This window comes from Strigops habroptila, chromosome W (genome assembly GCF_004027225.2).
Source record: "Strigops habroptila isolate Jane chromosome W, bStrHab1.2.pri, whole genome shotgun sequence".
NCBI lineage: Eukaryota > Metazoa > Chordata > Aves > Psittaciformes > Psittacidae > Strigops > Strigops habroptila.
This window is the reverse complement of record NC_044301.2, coordinates 23,081,231-23,098,096: the sequence shown is the minus strand read 5'-3', so window position 1 is coordinate 23,098,096 and position 16,866 is coordinate 23,081,231.

Here is a 16,866-nt window from a genome sequence, read left to right as displayed (position 1 = left end):
TGCTGTGTGCATAAACATCCTGTTTGGCTGCATAGTCAAGTTCCTGAAATGTAACTATAAAAGCAAGGCAGTGAGAGAAAAAACCGGATTTGGTTTGGCTTGAGCATATGCTGAGTCCGTGTCTTTCAGCCCGCCACAGTGGACAGATGCTTCATTTCCTCTGTCTCCAAGGCAGAGATACCAAAAGCCCATCAGTACCCTTTTGGGTCTTTGAAGTACCCTCTCCTGAGACAGTCTATGCCAAGGATGCATGGAGCCTCTGGACCAGTCACAATGGGGTGCTTTTGCCACTCCTTCCCAAGTCAGGCTGATTTCAGCCTCCAGTACAGTCAACTCTTGGGATCCTCCTGTCACTCCAGAAATACAAATGGGTTCCACCCTTTGATACCTTGATGGCATCAGAGTACACTGTGCACCGGTATCTACTAGAGCCTTATACTCCTGTGGGACTGATGGGCCAGGCCATCTGATCCACACAGTCCAGTAAACCTGATTGTCCCTCTCCTCCACCTGGCTGGAGGCAGGGCCCCTCTAATACTGATCATAAAATTCTCCACTTAGGTCTTGTAGAAAGGGATTAGAATTCCTTATCACAGGAGCTGGAGTAAAACCAGCTCTTCCACTCCATCTGGGAAACTGCTCACCAGAGACTGGAGCAGCAACTTTCATGGGAGGATCATCCTTGACCATTGTTCTCCTCTTCAATTCACGCACCCGTTGCTCCAGAACTTAGGTAGGTTTTCCATCCCACTTTCTCATGTCTTCTCCGTGATCCTGCAGGTAAAACCATAGAGTGGGCCATGGCTTGTACCTCCTATATCTTCTCTCTCAAGCAGTAGGGTGCCTTCTGTTAATTGCTTAGACAGGGGTTGGTACACGTGGGGAGCAGGATAGATCAGATAGATCGTCTCTCAATTGTTTGAACTCCTGGGTCAGGAGTTTTTCCACAGCTGAAATGATGGAAGGGGTGAGACTGTCTTTGAACTCTCGGAGTTGATGACTTAATTTATCGACTGTTGGTGGTGCTACCTCACTCCAGGTCATTGATGCCAATGAGTGGGCATATGAAGATGGCGCACTCCATGTAACTTTCCACCACATGGGTCATGTATATTCAACTTCATCTGGATCTACAGGTGCATTCCCGGCATTCGGCCTATGATAGATCATCTCTAGAATGACTGATTCCCTCAGGGACTGGATGCCTGTCTCTATCGTGGTCCACTTGCCTGAGCAGCACATAACATTGTCCTTGTAGGGAAACCTTTCCTTCACAGCTGCCAAGAGCTACCTCCGAAGGCTGAGGGCTCGTTTTTCTTTTGCAATCGCTTTGTCAATTCCTCCTTCCCTAGCAAGTGATCCCAGCTGCTTGGCTTCCCTACCTTCTAGTTTGTGACCGTCAGTCCCATTGTCCCAGCATCGGAGCAACCAGGTGACAATGTGCTCACCTGGAATATAGCTGAAATCTTTTTGCATATTCCACAGATCGGTTGAGGTCTGGGCTTGAGAAGTTACTTCTTCCTCTTCCTCTGATTCCTGTAGTAATAACTCTCGTTCAGATGGCAATCCTGCTAGTATGCGCATTGGGTCTTCGTCTTTCTTCACTGCACGGGTTGCTCTTTATAGCTCTCATTTGTTTTTCCCCTTGCTTATAGAGGCAACTGATATTGGCATGGATTGGTCCTTTGGTTTATCTGCAGTGTCTCTCACTGTGGTTGGAGTGGCTGCAGTGTCTGTTGTCAGGGTTTGTGTAGCAGCTGTGCTTGGCGGTTGAGTAGCTGCGTTGTCTGTTGCAGTCAGGGTTTGAGTAGCTGCTGTCCTTGTCGCTGGAGTTGGGATAGCTGCTGTGGTTGGAGTTGGAGTAGCTGCGTTGTCTGCTGCTTTGCCATCAGATCCAGGGACATCTTTCTCCTGCTCCATACAGAACAGGGAGCTATAGGCGTAGCCTAAGCCCCAGCATGTATCCATGATTTATCCCTCTCTGGTATTTCCAGAATGACAGCACACCTCGTTTTAGCATTTTAGTAGTTTTTCGGATTTTGCACTAGTTCAGTGGTGAATTTCCAAAGCACTGGAGGGGCCCACTGGCTTAAGTGCTTGCCCATATGATCCCACACACCCTGCCACTCATGATTGTCCAGCCTCGGGGAAAATCTCATGGTAGTATACTTAAACAGTCATTTAACCTTAGACGAGACCCGAGCTGGACCCTCTTATCTTCTGAGATCGGACAAGATCGGGCGTTCTCAGGGTGGTCACACCATAGGCAAAACATAGAGAGCATATGCAGCAACAAGCTGGTTCCCAGCAAAAGGGGCAGGACGCTTTCAAGGGCATTGAAAGGATATTCAAGATCTTTAAATTTTCCAGAAACTACTCCCACTGTAAATAGCCTTGTGGGGGAACAGAGGGTGTGAGGGAATATCTCCTCCGTAGGTTGACCCCCTGAGGGAAGGAAAAATAAAGATGTGTAATTTTTAAAAATTCCCATTACATGCCTCCCATAGTATAGAGGTGATGACCACGCTGAGAACACATACGAGCCCAGTTTCATGATCAATGAGTCTGTTGTATTACAAGTCATTAAGAAGAAGTACAGCGAAACAAGAACCTTAGCCCAGGCCCCAAAGCCAATAAACGTTAAAACAGCAAATACTGGCTACAAGTAAGGTATGACATGCTGATACTCCAAGACCAAGTGCAACAACTCCGAGAGCAAATAAATCAACATTGTAATGAGTGACTATTAATCCAAACCAATGAATGCTTATCACAAACATGATCAGACACACTCTGGTCAGATCTGTCGTTATCTCAGCCCTTCGAGCCCCACGTTGGGCACCACAAAGGACTGTGGTGGTTTAAGCCCAGCTGGTAACTCGGAACCACACAGCCGTTTGCTCACTCCCCGCCTTTCTTCCCCTCCACTCCTGGAGGGATGGGGAGAAGAATCGAAAGAATATAACTCCCATGGGTTGAGATAAGAACAGTCCAGTAACTAAGGTGTAATACAAAACTACTACTGCTATGACCAATAATAATAATGATAAGGGAAATAACAAGGGAAGATAATATAAAACTAAAAGGGGAAAAGGAAAAGAAAAAAATAAACACAAGTGATGCACAGTGAAATTGCTCACCACCCACCAACTCAGCCCGACCCGAGCAGTGATCTGGCCTTCCAGGTAAGTCCCCCCAGTTTATATACGTGCTGTGATATGGAATACCTCTTTGGCTAGTTTGGATCAGGCATCCTGTCTCTGCTTCCTCCTGGCTTCCTGTGCCCCTCTTCCCTGGCAGAGCATGAGACTGAAAAGTCCTTGATTGGAGGAAGCATTACTTAGCAACAACTAAAAACATCGGTGTGTTATCAGCATTGTTCTCAGGCTGAAAGTCGAAAACACAGCAATGCACCAGCTACTAAGAAGGAGAAAAATGACTGCTACAGCTGAACCCAGGACAGACGCACAAAAAATATCTCCCTATATTATGATCAAAGACATGATCAAATGTGCATAACAAAAGTGCGTTGAATGTTTTTTTGACAGACTTGGAAATAATATGGACTGCTGCACATATACGTTTCAAACCTTGATGGAGCCCAACAGCAGGCTACCTTTGACAGTCAAATACTCACACGCATGTTGCAGGCCAATGCCCATCATTCATGAACATCTTGGCCTGCCCCAGCCATTGTGCAGCAACTAAGTGGATGGTCACAGGTTAAGTTCGAAGAAGACAGCAATGAAGGGCAACTGTCATGCACCAGTGAATACTGTGAGGCAGAAAGGAATGGTTGTCTTCTGAAGAATATGCAAAATGTTCTCATTCACTCCAGGCAGACACATTGAAGGTCCTAAATTAGACCATTGCCAATTCATGAAGAGCCAAACTGACAGCACTCCATTCAAATGATCCCTCTCAAATTTGACTTTTTTTTTCTTATATTACAAATCACAAATGCACGCAAAGTATAATGTTAAACAGAACTCCCATCACCTGTCTTAAGCAAGCCAGATTTGGCAGGGTAGGAGGGTGAGGGGAAAGACATCTAAATTTTTTTGCTTCTCTTAAATATTTAAGAAATTCAATTATTACACAAGAAGTTCTTTGATTTTCTTGTAACGGCATACAGCTGTTGTACCCATTGTTCTAAATACTATCCTGGGTTTCTTCCATTAAGGCCTGGGTTTGGCTGTAAGAGTTATTTTTCTCCAACTTAGTAACATGGTGCAGTTCTGTGTTTTTGACTTTAGTCTGAGAACAATGCTGATAACACACCGATGTTTTTAGTTCTTGCTAAGTAATGCTTCCTCCAAACAAGGACTTTTCAGTCTCATGCTCTGCCAGTGAGAAGGGGCATGGGAAGCCGGGAGGAAGCAGAGACAGGACACCTGACCCAAACTAGCCAAAGGGGTATTCCATACCACAGCACGTCATGCCCAGTATATAAACTGGGGGGAGTTACCTGGAAGATCCAGATCACTGCTCAGGTGGGGCTGGGTGTCGGTTGGCAGGTGGTGAACAATTGCATTGTGCATCACTTGTTTTTATAGGATTTTGGTTTCTTTTTCCTTTCCCCTCTTAGTTTTATATTCTTTCCCCTTGTTATTTCCTTTATCATTATTAGTGGTAGTAGTAGTACTTTTATATTATACTTTAGTTATTGGACTGTTCTTATTTCAACCCAAGGGATTTACATTCTTATGATTCTCCTCGCCACTCCTCGGGGAGCTGGGGGGGGGGGAGTGAGCAAGCACCTGGGCACGACAGTCATTTGTGGCACCCAACATGAGGCTCGAAGGGTTGAGATAACGGATAACGACAGATCTAAGCAGATTGTGTCTAATCGTATTTGTGATAAGCATTCATTCTTGCGGCTTAATAGCCACTCATAAGAATGTTGATTTATTTGCTCTCGGAGGTGTTGCTCATGTACCCTAGAATGGGGCCAGTGAGGAACACCAGAACAACCAACAGGTGGATCAGACTCCTAAGATTTAAGTGGCTCAGATGGATTTGGATTGGCAACATAAGGGTGAATTATTTTTAGCCTGGTGGGCCCATGACACCTCAGGCCATCAAGGCAGAGATGCAACATATAGATGGGCTCGTGATCGAGGGGTGGACTTAACAATGGACACTATTGCCCAGGTTATTCATGAATGTGAAACATGTGCTGCAATTAAGCAAGCCAAACGATTAAAGCCTCTCTGATATGGAGGACGATGGCTGAAGTACAAGTATGGGGAGGCCTGGCAGATTGACTATATCACACTCCCACCGACCTGCCAAGGCAAGCCCTATGTACTTACATTGGTGGAAGCAACCACCGGACGGCTGGAAACATATTCTGTGCCCCACGCCGCTGCCCGGAACACTATCCTGGGCCTTGAGAAACAAGTCTTGTGGTGACACGGCACCCCAGAGAGAATTGAGTCAGACAATGGGACTCATTTCCAGAACAACCTCATAGACACTTGGGCCAAAGAGCATGGCATTGAGTGGGTATATCACATCCCCTACCACGCATCAGCCTCTGGGAAAACGGAACAGTAGAACGGGCTGTTAAAAACTACCCTGGGAGAGATGGGTGGTGGGACTTTCAAACACTGGGATACACATTTACCAAAAGCCACCTGGTTGGTCAACAGTAGGGGATCTGCCAACAGGGCTGGCCCAGCCCAATCAGAACTTTTACGTACTGTAGAGGGGGATAAAGTTCCTGTGGTGCACATAAAGAATTTGTTGGGGAAGACAGTCTGGGTTATTCCTGCTTCAGGTAAAGGCAAACCCACTCATGGGATTGCTTTCATTCAGGGACCTGGATATACTCAGTGGGTAATGCGGGAAGATGGGGAAGTCTGGTGTTTACCTCAAGGGGATTTAATTTTGGGGGAAAACAGCCAATGAACTCAATTATATGCTGTTGCCTGCTATATAACACTTCTATAGCCCATGAGCTAGATGCCCATCTCTGCCACTGCAGGTTTTGAAAAGAAGATATGTGCTGTCATGATCATCAGGAGAGAATAAAATCATGGGAAAGCTGGCAGCAGCAGAACTGTCCTCAGGTCACCATCGACTGACCCTGACTTCCCTCCGATCACGACCCCAACAAAGAATGAATTTTGAGGACACCAGATGAGCTCAGCAGTGACAAGACAAATTTGGCGGTGTCATCAGCAGGCAACAATCCAGCACTACACACCACCTCTCCTGCCCTGAAAGACTGTTACAAGAGATGAAGCCTGACATCATGGACTGAATGATTTCATCAACTTTATAGGGATGGCCCATGGACTAAGGAATGATATCTCTGTGCGTACATATGAGACAAAAAGTGATGGTATATATAAAAAAAAGGGATCTGAGCATGACGTGAATGGTATGGAATAAGGGGTGGACACTGTCCTGGGTTCAGGTGTAGCAACGATTTTTCTCCTTCTTAGTAGCTGGTGCAGTGCTGTGTTTTCTATTTTAGGCCAAGAACAACGCTGAGTTACTGGCTGGGCTTAAAGCATAGCTGTAGCAGTTATTTTCCTCCTTCCTAGTATGAGGAGAGACGACAATGGACCCTACATGATTCAATGTGAATCAAGCAGAAGCCACTTTATTGTTCCCACAATCCCTTTATATACAGAGTTTTCTATCTCTACATGCGGTCACACGCCTTTTGATTGGTAAAAGCCCTCTTGCACGAGGCAATCATGCGGCTCGGTAAGTGTCCTCATTGGATCACCTAATTCCTGGTGTTCTTCCCATGTATCCGACTGCAGATGTTTTCTTCCTCTTATCTTCTTCTTGGTATGCGGCTACATGTTTAGAAGAAGCTCTCTGATGGCTGGTTCACATCCTCTTATCTTCTTCTTGGTATGCGGCTGCATGCTTAGAAGAGGCCCTCATATGGCTGGCTCATCACATGTCCACTGTCCTCCAAATACGACCCCACAATTCCCCCTTTTTCTCTTTGAACCAGCCAAACTTTCTTCAAGGAATTAGTAATCATGTTAGACACTCCCTTTAAGACATAGGGAACGATTAACAATACAATCACAGTTATACTTAAAATTACAATGCCTTGTTTACAAAGATCTAAAAGCCATCCCGTTATGCCCCAACCCCTTAACCACTTATCTAAACCTGAATTGACCACCGTTAGTTTGTTCATGTTGTCTTTTATCTCCTTGAGACTTTTATGAATTGACTCCGAATGCTCAGAGAGATTCATACAGCACATCCCTTCAAAATCCTCATGCCCATGACCCTGTGCTAAAAGCAAAAATCAATTGCAGCTCTATTTTGCAAAACAGCATGTCTTGTGCTATCTACATCATTAAGCATTTGTGTAAGTACTTCTGACGTTAAATTTATCTGCTTTGCGGCCCAACACCCTAATTCAGTCACGTCTTCTAATGCTTTTGCTGCAGCTACTCCAGGTGCAAACAAGGAGGCGATAACTCAAGACGGCACATCCCAAAATTGTACCTGACCATTACAATTGGGCCTCAGTTGTATCCTTGTTGACAAGTAATATTGAGCTCTAACTTAAACAATGTGTCATTTGACACATATCCCTTGAACCATTGTGACTGATAACCTTCTACCCCATGCATGCTCTAGAACTTCGACAATACCATCTGAGCCCACAATACTCGCAAACACACAAACTCCAAGGCTCCCAAGTTCCACAGTTATGGCACGGAGTCCTTAGGTGCTGGGGTGTTTTCGGGTGGGTCATGCAACTTTTCTTGCCATGGCTTTACCCACTTGGCTGGTATCCATCTGGTTCCTGTATCCGTAACAACACATGCATATCCTCTTCCCCATGTGATTAACTTAAATGGTCCTTCCCAGGCCCCTGTTATCTCGTTTTTAATCATTACCTTACATTGTCTGCTCTTAACTTCTTCCAACCCTCCTTGTAGACCAGCCCAGTGTTTTACCATTGGTGGCACCAAGCTATCTTGTGGCAATCGTAAGAAATTTAACACATATAGGACTTTGTTTAATCTATCTGTTGGTGATACAGTACTTTCTCCCCCATTTTGTTTTTGAAGCAAATGCTTCAATGTCTGATTCATACATTTGACCACAGCCTGACTGGTAGGTGAATGGGGCGTACCCGTCACATGAGTAATGCCCCAGAGCTGGAAAAACGCGCAGAATGAGCTACATAGCTAAGGCCGTTGTCAGTTTTGATTTCTCGTGGCACGCCAAGGGCCACTATAGCCGAACGCATGTGACGCTGCACGTGTTTGCTAGATTCACCAGTCTGAGCTGTAGGCCAAACTGCAAGAGAAAAACAATCCAAGCAGACATGCACATATTTTTGCTCACCAAATTCTGGGACATGTGTAACATCCATTTGCCAAATTTCTAAGGGTCCAGTACCACGAGGATTGACTCCAGGAGCCAAGCCTCCAGTATACTGTTGACAATGGGGCACGACTGGACAATGCCCGGGGCATCTGATTCAGACAGCCCGAATTGGCGGCGCAGTACTTTGGCTGACTGGTGGAAAAATTCATGAGACCGTCTGGCTTGCGCGAACCGGTCCGTTGAGGGAGCCGCCCATAGCGGCACTACCAGCTTGTCGGCTCTCCGGTTGCCTTCCGCTAAGCCTTCGATTATTCCTGTGTGACTCCGAATATGGGTGATAAAATATTCACATTGTCTTTCTGACAGCAATAGCCACAACCTCTGAAATAGTTTGTACAATACCTCATCGTTTCTCTCTTTCAGCAATGCTCGTTCTATACGTGATACAACTCCTACTACATACAGTGAATCACAAACAACATTGACTGGTGTTGTCTTCCATTGAGCAAACACTTCTACCACGGCTCACAACTCCAAATGTTGTGTGGAGCCTTGACAGTCTGTTAAAACTACATCATGCCATTGCCCGTTGGCCTGCCACGTGATGGCAGCCTTTTGAGATCTTCCTCCTGCGTCTGTAAAGACTGTAGCACCATCTACCAGACATGCAGAGCGTCTAGGTTGCTCTTCTATTTGACAGGAATGTAGTACACTAAAAAACTTGTGTGGTGGATAGTGCACCTTTGCTTCACCCGAATAATCCAGCAACGCCACTTGCAATAAAACACACTGGCGCAAAGCCCAAGCTAAATATTCTGCCACTAAAGGTATTATGACAAAAGATGGTTCTTTCCCTGCTATTTCGACAATTCGATTTCGCCCCCTCATGATTAATTGTGCTAGCGCCTCCATTCGTGTTGTAACTGTCCGCTTTGACTGTGCCGATAAAAACACCCACTCTAATAAGCACAAGCGATCTCTTCCAGGAATCCATTGCAGTATTACAGCAAAAGGGTGCTGCTCACTATTGATTATTGCTAAACCTATCCCATAATCAGGGTTCCAGCAATGGGTGTAGGCTTTATTAACTTTTATGCTAATCTGCTGTAAAGCCTCTTTGGCCTCATTTGTCAATGTCCGGGGTGCGTTTGCACCACCTCCTCCCCCGAGTAACCTCATCAGAGGTGCCAACTCCTCATTGGTAATACCACATAGGTCCTCACCCAGTTTAAATCTCCTAACAATTTTTGTACATCATTCAAGGTGTGGATCTCTGTCTGGAGTTCCACCTTTTGAGGTCGAACAACTGCTTTGTCGATTTCCCAGCCAAGATACTTCCATACTTCTGTTTGTTGTATTTTTTCAGGGGCCAATTGTAGCCCGTTTGACTGCAACACATTTTGTAATTCAACAATCAATTGGTCTCCATTCAGCTGTTTTCCGGCTATCAAAATGTCATCCATGTAATGATAAATAAGCAAGTCTGGATGCGCTTCACGTACCGGAGTAAGTGCCTAGGCCACGTAAACCTGGCACACGGTTGGTGAATTTTTCATGCCCTGCGGTAACACTACCCAGTGGTACCTTTTCATAGGTTCACTTTTGTTTATGCTCGGTACAGAAAAAGCGAATTTCTGATAATCTTCTGGATGCAGGGGAATGGTAAAAAAGAAATCTTTTAAATCGATAATTAAAATGTCCCAATTTCGGAATCATATTTGGGGAGGGTAATCCAGGCTGTAACGCCCCCATATCCTCCATGACCTCATTAATTTTCCTCAGATCATGCAATAGGCGCCATTTGCCACTTCTCTTTGGAATTGTAAAAATTGGGGTATTCCAAGGGCTTGTGGTCGGTTTAATGTGACCTTTCTCTAATTGCTCCTGTCCCTTTCCAAAGCTAAAATTAAGGGATCTGGCAGAGCTCTCTTAATTCCACATTCCTTCTGCCACTCCTGCTGGTTTCTTAACGTGAAAAACATATCTGCATACATTACTTCGCTCTGTTGATATCCCATTATTAATTTTACACACACACACAAGGGATCCCACAAACACACTCCACACAACTACAATACCTAAAACACAAACAAAATCCAATTAGACAAACAACTATTAAGGACACAATCACAACATACAGTGCAGCCTTAACCATATTATATCGTCAACACCAAAATCGTTACCGTGATAATCCACAAAACTAGGTCAAATACCAGCAAGTCACAAACAGAAACAAATCCAAATGTATACCAATCGAGCGCTAGCAGCCGGGTATACGCCTTTACCTATGAGATTTCTATATCTCGATTTACAGAAGGCTCCAAACAAAAGGTTAACCCACCAAAATTCAAACTTCAGACTCCCGTGCATGACATCTCCTATGACTTATGGAATGTTAACCAAAACAAAACAATATTTACAAAAGAATACTTTCTTAAAGATGGTCCTTGTCTGCTCCTGCAGTGATCCGAGTGAGTCGAGGGGTCCCTCCGGGAAAATTCCCTGGGGGCCCTAGGGAGCCCTGTTCTCAGCGGGTCCTGCAGCCGAGCAGAGAGGGTCCCATCTGGGTCGCCAAACTGATTCGTAGAACTCGTTAAGAACTTGCCAACTTAATTAGTTCGGTAACACTGCTGGCATAAATGAGTGATTTCTCCTTGTCCTTCTGCTTATCAGTTAACTTCGCTACATCACCTCCTGAACATCTGCTTAGTTTCAGCTACTCCTTAGCTACAATCCTGTTTTGGCTACAATAAATTTTATGCGAAGGTCATAAGATTCCAAAACTATGTCAGCTACAACGATTCATCTTAGACAAGGACCCTTATTGTGTTCTTTTGGTCGGGCCTTTTTTAGGTTTGGAAAGTTTTGTTTTTATATACAAAGCCACCAAGCTTAAAGTTACTTAGAACTAAATTTTCTTATTTACAAAAGATTATATTTCGTTTTGTACTTCCTTGTCTCAAATCCCCCTTTTTTCTATCCTTTTGCAAATTCTTTTGCAATTTTTTTTTTAATTTTTTTTTTTCACTAATGCATTCTGAATAATCCCTCTCCATCATCGTGTTGGGTCCCGGTCAGTTTTAGCAGTTTCGCCTCTTGCCTCCCCCCACCCCCTGGAGCTTCCCACAGCTTCGCCTCTCGCCTCCCCCCACCCCCCTGTGTTCTTCTTGAGTGATCTTATCTCTTTCCAAATCCTCCAAGTTTCGAAGTAGTTTCTGCGCCCAGTCCAGTTCCCTGTGGGGCTCGAGCGTGGATGATTTTCGCGGAGACGTTGGTGGGGGAGGCATGGATGGAGGGAGAGGTGGAAAAAGCGATGGCTGGCTCTTGGAGTCAGACGGGTTGGGTGGGACAGGTGGCGGCTCTCCCCTGTGTGGCTTTTCTACGCAGGGGTCGGGAGGCAGCGATACGGATCAGGATTCATTCACTTCCATCCCCTCTTTTTTCTGGGGATCCACCTCATCCCCTGTCAGAGCTGCCGACGGGGCAGTGGGGGAAGGGACAGGGAGCCGATCGAAAACTTTGATCTTAGACGATGGGGGCTGTAAAGCTATAAAAGCTCCAGCAGCAGCTGATCGCTCCGCCCTCATCGCTTGAAGGGTCATTAGAATCAGCTTCCAAGTTGTTGCTAGTCCCTTAGCTTCTTTGTTGCCGTCGCTTACGGCATCCCATAACCGTTCCCCAACCTTTTCCCAAGTTTCGACCTTAAAAGCAGCCTGTGGATCTGGGGGAAACCCGTTCTCTCGGCACCATATTAATAAGTTTCGGAGCACAAGCTCATCGTGTTTAATTCCTCTCTTAGAGAGTATATGTAGGAGCAGTTTCACAATTGCACTTTCTTCCTTTGTTACACTCTGCCCCATCTCTTATTACTGGCTGCTCACCTCTAAGGGTGTCCCCTTGCAACATACATTCTTTTTCTTCACGGACCGTCCTCCGATCTGTCCCGACTCCAGTCCTGCTGGCTCGGCTCTCCAGCCGGTCCTCTCCTTCGGGGTTGCTCCCGGTACTATCGTATGACGATCACGTCGGGGTCACCAACTGAGGAGAGACGACAATGGACCCTACACGATCCAATGTGAATCAAGCAGAAGCTACTTTACTGTTCCCACGATCCCTTTATAGAAAACTCTGTATATCTCTACATGCGGTCACACGCCTTTTGATTGGTAAAAGCCCTCTTGCATGAGGCAATCACGCGGCTCGGTAAGTGTCCTTATTGGATCACCTAATTCCTGGTGTTCTTCCCATGTATCCGACTGCAGATGTTTTCTTCCTCTTATCTTCTTCTTGGTATGCGGCTACATGTTTAGAAGAAGCTCTCTGATGGCTGGTTCACATCCTCTTATCTTCTTCTCGGTATGCGGCTGCATGCTTAGAAGAGGCCCTCATATGGCTGGCTCATCACATGTCCACTGTCCTCCAAATACAACCCCGCACTAGTAGATGGTGCATTGCTGTGTTTTCGACTTTAGAATGGGAACAGTGCTGATAACACACCGATGTTTTTAGTTGTTGCTAAGTAATGCTTCCTTCAATCAAGGACTTTTCAGTCTCATGCTCTGCCAGGGAGGAGGGGCACAGGAAGCCGGGAAGAAGCAGAGACAGGACACCTGACCCAAAGTAACCAAAGGGGTATTCCATACCACAGGACATCATGCCCAGTATATAAACTTGGGGGAGTTACCCGGAAGGCCCAGATTGCTGCTTGAGTCAGGCTGGGTATCAGTCGGCAGGTGGTGAGCAATTTTACTGTGCATCACTTGTATTTATTTTTTTCTTTTCTTTTTCCCCTTTTAGTTTCATATCCTCTCCCCTTGTGTCTTGGGTTCAGCTATAGCAGTCATTTTTCTCCTTCTTAGTAGCTGGCGCAGTGCTGTGTTTTTGACTTTCAGCCTGGGAACAACACTGATAAGACCAATGTTTTTAGTTGTTGCTAAGGAATGTTTACTCCGACCAAGGACTTTCTCAGTCTCATGCTCTGCCAGGGAGGAGGGGAAGCCGGGAGGAAGCAGAGACAGGACACCTGACCCAAACTAGCCAAAGGGGTATTCCATACCATGGCACGTCATGCCCAGTATATAAACCGGGGGGAGTTACCCGGAAGGCCCAGATCACTGCTCGGGTTGGGCTGGGTATCGGTCAGCGGGTGGCGAGCAATTGTATCCTCTCCCCTTGTTATTTCCCTTATCATTATTACTATTAGTGGTAGCACCAGTGGTTTTGTATTATACCTTAGGCTTAGTTACTGGACTGCTCTTATCTCAACCCGTGGGAGTTACATTCTTCCAATTCTCCTCCCCATCCCTCCAGGAGCAGGAGGAGGAGGAAGGGCAGGAGTGAGCGAGCGACTACGTGGTTCTGAGTTACCAACTGGGCTCAAAACACGACACCTTGTTATTTCCCTTATCATTATTATTATTGGTGGTAGCAGTAGTGGTTTTGTATTATACCTTAGTTACTGGACTGTTCTTATCTCAACCTGTGGGATTCACATTCTTTCGATTCTCCTCCCCATCCCTCTGGGAGTGGGGGGAAGAAGGGGGGGGAGTGAGCAAGTGAGTGGCTGTGTGGTTCTGAGTTACTGGCTGGGCTTAAACCATGACAGAAGAGGATCATCTGATATTTCAGATGCTCTTGGTCATAAAAGTTTAATTAAATAATTTAAGAAATGGATCGATTATATAAACACGAGAGCGCAATCCTGCTTCAGCTAAAGGCTGTGTAAATTTGATCACCAGTTGCACTGGGAACAGCAAATGCCTAAAGCTTGTTTCTATTTGGCCTGTCTACTTTTCACTAACCTGGGTCAGATGAAACTGAATGCTACCTGCTACAAAAGGGAAAGTATAGCAATTATTTATTCAATGTTTTCCAAATCTATAAACAGAAGTGAAAGTAGGCCTAGTACTGCACCTCCAGCAGGGACATTTCACTACAGCTTCATTTAAAAATAATGCCCGTTTCCATCTGAAACTTCTCAGATTATAAACTAAGTTCATAATCAGAAGACAACAGGGTCTGCATGACCTACATCTGAGACTACCTCGCTTTCTGAAATAGAATCAGCTGCTAACAACTTCCAAAATATTTCTCTTCAGGAAGATGTTAATTCAAAACCAAAAAAATCAATCCACATGCAGTTTTTATTTCCTATGGAAATCAGGAATGGTTTCCACAACATACTTTCCCTCTCTTTTGGGGTAAATTTAATCTTCCTGAATGCTGCTAGTTATCAAAATATTTGAAAATTAATGTAAACCACTCTCATTACATTTTTAGACACTGCATGTCTGACACTAGATTTGTGAATTATTTTTTTTGTCTCAGTGTTGCTGTTTGAGAACATACTCATGTTTAATAAGTCTAGTTGCAAACTTACGAAGACAACAGAAAACTTTAAAGTTCATCTTACGTTTGGCAGTGTAGCTTTCAGCTGCGTAAGTGAACTCCTCCAAATCACCACATCATCACACAAGATGCTTTGCCTGTACACATTTCTAGTCTGCTGTCTTGAAAATTATAGTAAAGAGGCTGTTCAGTAGGGAAAGTGGAGTTAAGCAAGCAACATATGCTCTTCTCATACTCTTTATTGGGGGGGGGGGATTTAGTGTTCCGAGGCAGACAAGGAATCAAAATTCCTGTGAAGGTATTGGTACTCCAATACCTTTTAGGAAATGTGAAGTCTCTCTAAATTATATAAGTTGAATCAGTTAAATTATGATAAAAAAAAAAGAAAGCAGAGGGGTACTTAGGTAAATAAATATGCTGTTCATTTTGCCAGCATAAAATCTAATTGACACTGCAACAACAACAAAAATTTCCTAAAATGCATGGAACACTACCAGATTCTTTAAAATAAGCAACCAGTTCTTCATCTTGTCCCACTTCCAGGACACTTCCCCTAAGCTGGCAAGATACCAGTAACTGGCATGTGGTAGGAACCCATATTAATAAGTCTAATGAAAGGTCAGGGTTAATGGAACCATTTCATGCAGCCATGTCCTATGAGGTATTGTGCACCTGTAACAGCTATTACACTTGTGGCATGCAACCGAGCCAAAATTTTAGTTGGTGAGAGGCTATACAAGTAACAGACATGAGCTTGTAATCTTAATATACAAGACTATGAAAAAAATAGATGAGGCAAAGGAGGAGGGGAAACAACATAAAGAAAAGGAGGAGCCTTCCCAAAAGTGCATATTTGGATATGGAATATGCACAGCTCCCATAGTACTGTCTCATGTAGTGCATCACTAGGATCAAAGTAAACTGAAGACCTTTAGACCCCTGGCATTTGAATTGTCTTACATTACTCTCATACACAATAGCCTTACAGACCACAATCAGCAAAACATGACTTAGTATTTTCAGCATCCATGCTCCTCGCATCCTTAGCTCCAAGACCTTAGAAGATTCTAATATGTGAAGCACATATCTGTTCTTATTTACAGCAAAACCAAGAGACTGAATGTAAAACAACATGTTTAATAAATCTACAGAGCCTTAAGTACCAATATAATTCAGAGCAGCAAGATAGACACACTATACTTAACTTAGAACGTCACCCACTTAAAAAGAAAAGACAACCCTGGGCCATAGCTAAGATTAAGCACACACTCTTGCAAAGGAAGCTCCTACTATTTTCAATATAAAGGCCTTAAATCACAAAAAACCAAACCATCTAATAGTCTGCATTCAACAGTAAGTAGAAAGTCAGGACACAGATTGATTTGGATTAACACATTTTCAATTATAACAAGTAATATTACAGAGGATTAGTATCCTGATGGTCTGATGAATACTAGGCACCTGTCCTGGGTTCAGCTATAGCAGTCATTTTTTCCCCTTCTTAGTAGCTGGTGCAGTGCTGTGGTTTTGACTTTCAGCCTGAGAACAATGCTGATAACACACCCATGTTTTCAGTTGTTGCTAAGTAATGTTTACTCCGACCAAGGACTTTCTCAGTCTCATGCTCTGCCAGGGAGGAGGGGAAGCCAGGAGGAAGCAGAGACAGGACACCTGACCCAAACTGGCCAAAGGGGTATTCCATATCACGGCACGTCATGCCCAGTATATAAACCGGGGGGAGCTATTGTATTCTCTCCTCTTGTTATTTCCCTTATCATTATTATTACTAGTGGTAGCAGTAGTGGTTTTGTATTATACCTTAGTTAATGGATTGTTCTTATCTCAACCCGTGGGATTTACATTCTTTTGATTCTCCTCCCCATCCCTCTGGGAGCAGGGGGAGGAAGAAAGGCGGGAGTGAGCGAGCAGCTGTGTGGTTCTGAGTTACCAGCTGGGCTTAAACCATGACAGCACCACTGCTATTACAGATGAAGAGAAAATTACCCCTCCACTAATTAAGTGTGTATGTCTTGGTTCTTCATTTGCCGAGTCCATTACTGTAATGGTTCCAGCGTCAGCAGCTGAGGCAATTTAAGCAGAAGGAATGTGATGAATTTAAAAGTAAGGAACATTTGCCACTCATACTTTCTTGTATTTTATTCTGCATATGCAAGGCTTCTACCTGACCATTTCCAA